Here is a 2,538-nt window from a genome sequence, read left to right as displayed (position 1 = left end):
CTATTTGGTAGGACAAACAGAACAGTGATTGACTACCTAGTTAAGATTTTGTTTACTATTAAAATGTATTCATAAATTGGTTTTCAACATTAAATATTTATTCAGCTTAGACTTTAAAATTGGTACAACTGTTTATTTTTAACCTAACTTTAAGAAAACCATATAAAACTTCATTATAATACCTATGTGCTATTTATTATTAAAAATATTAGTTAATTAAAAAAAGTAAGTGAAATCCTAGTGATTGAACATTGCATGCTAATTTTTGAAAACTCAAGGTATGAACAGTGAACATCTAATTATGACAATTTGTACATAATTCGTAAATAATAATTATAGTACCTTTATTAAAAAATAACACAAATCTTAAATATATACGTAATACATATTATCTACGGGTATCATGGATTAATCTTTGCTTCTTATAAAAATAAGTTCAATACGTCACTGGTTCAACCTACCGTGAATGACATTATTAATAACAAAATAAATTATCTACTGTAATACTGCAATAAGTATAATACTGTATAAATACCTATGTAATAAAATATCATTAAAGGCATAATATGGGATGGACCAACACCACTAAACGATATATTTTCGTTTACGATGATAATACGTGATAATAATATGTAAGTTTGATATTTCATGAAATTATATGATACCTACTTGACTATGTAAGATGTGATAATTTTTGCTCTAAGCAACTATTATTATTATCAGAGATGGAATTTTATAGCGCTAGAAAAGTATAAATATGTATGTAATAGAAATTACAAAATTAAAATTATTTATAAAAAAAACAAGACTAACTATTTTTGTGTTAAGCCACAAATATGGATAGTAGTATTGATTTTAGAGGAAAATTATAATTTGTAATCGGTGAATCATGTTCGCGCTTCATAATGAAATTATGACAAATAATAAATATTATTTAAACACATTACACACATATGAATGTAATTGAAGAACAAACAGTTTATATAACAGATTATCAATAGCCAGATTAATCTTTTGTCCAATTAATTAAGTTATACACACTATTATTTTAATTGCTGAGATATTATACGCAACGCCATAGTGGTTATTAATTTTTAAAGTGGGCAAAGACCATATAGTAGGTTACTGATTTATAAAATATAAGGACAATTGTAAAATGATATTGTCATAATTAAATTCAATGTGTTCAGTTTAGAAAAAAATAAAAAGTTTTGTTAACATATATATTTGTTTTTGTGATATTTCATCATTTTTAAACCTATGTTTATTAAAATTAAAGTATAATATTGTACATTGATAACAATCACGACGTCGATCGCCTCTATTTGTGTATGGTGCAATCTAATAAGCCGTGTGTAATGATGAAATTAATTTAAAAATTTTACCAGTTTAGCGATGTAAGTACAGTTTATGCAACTAATCACAAAATATAAGTGTAAGTGCATAAGAATTCAAGAAGATATTAGGGTAAAAAATAAAGGTACCCTTACATTTAGCTAAACTATTTAAGGTAATGCTTGTCACGATTAATAAATTAATCATACATATAAATATACATATTATATACATATATCAATTTCATTATTCATTTGTAAAAGTATCTCGTTAGAAGGTAGTGTCTAGATTTACACTTATCGATCAGATGTATTTCAATTTTGAGTACGGTTAATGTACTCAATTAGGTACTTATCTACCTGTAACCTGCCGTTGGGAAGTGTTAAGTCTTAACTCCTTATATTTTACAGTCGTCTGTCTATATTGTAGTTAAGTGTATTCATTTTTCAAGCCTAAAAGTTATTGTTTTTATATATCTCTTCCTGAGGGTCTCAATTTATGATTCTCGAAGCAATAATTTCTAATATTTATACGTATAAAAATCAAATTATTTTATTTTAATTTAGTCTTAAATCTACATATTTTTATTGAGTTACTTACCTACTGTTAATATACAAATTAATATATGATAGTTATAACTTATAATAATATAAAAGTCATAATTAATTGTTTCAATGTTCTAGTGGTGTCAAGTAAAGAATATTGCAAACTAATCTGCAGGTGCATATTCATCTATATAGGAAAAAATAATTTCTTAAAACGTCGATATGTCAAGTCAATTAAAAGCTTATGAAAAGGTTAGTAGAAATATTTTTATTTGGTAATTGTTACTTTAATAGTTTAATTAACTTAATTATTTATCATAGAATAAAATATTAAATACTTATTCTATCTGATGAGAAGGCTTTTCATTTTGCGAATCATGTATTTTTATGTGTAAACCTCTAAGATGTCAGTAAAATCATATATTCTCTTTGTATAGACTTAATCGGGTAAATGTAAACTGGGCCCGAAGGTACCTTTTTTGTTGTAAACTCGGCCCGAGAATTTTAGGTAGTAAAAATAGGTAGATTGTAAACTCGGCCCGGAAATTTCAGGTAGTAAAATAAATCGATTGTAAACTCGGCCTGAAAACATACATAGGAGAAGATTCTATGCTTCCGCCTGAAATGTGGGCCAGTGCATCAGTTGAAACGTATTTAA

General features: G+C 25.9%; 1 long non-coding RNA gene across 1 annotated transcript; it reads left to right on the top strand.

Moving 5' to 3' along the window:
• Positions 1–1,045: 1,045 nt before the first annotated feature.
• Positions 1,046–2,090, top strand: LOC111032294. The gene is made up of 2 exons (XR_002604299.1): positions 1,046–1,397; positions 2,019–2,090. It is a non-coding gene; the product is annotated as an uncharacterized LOC111032294 (long non-coding RNA).
• The last annotated feature ends 448 nt before the right edge of the window (positions 2,091–2,538 follow it).

This window comes from Myzus persicae, unplaced genomic scaffold (assembly GCF_001856785.1).
Source record: "Myzus persicae strain clone G006 unplaced genomic scaffold, MPER_G0061.0, whole genome shotgun sequence".
Taxonomy (NCBI): Eukaryota; Metazoa; Arthropoda; class Insecta; order Hemiptera; family Aphididae; genus Myzus; species Myzus persicae.
The sequence above is the reverse complement of the archived record's forward strand: the minus strand, read 5'-3'. Positions and strand labels throughout refer to the sequence as shown.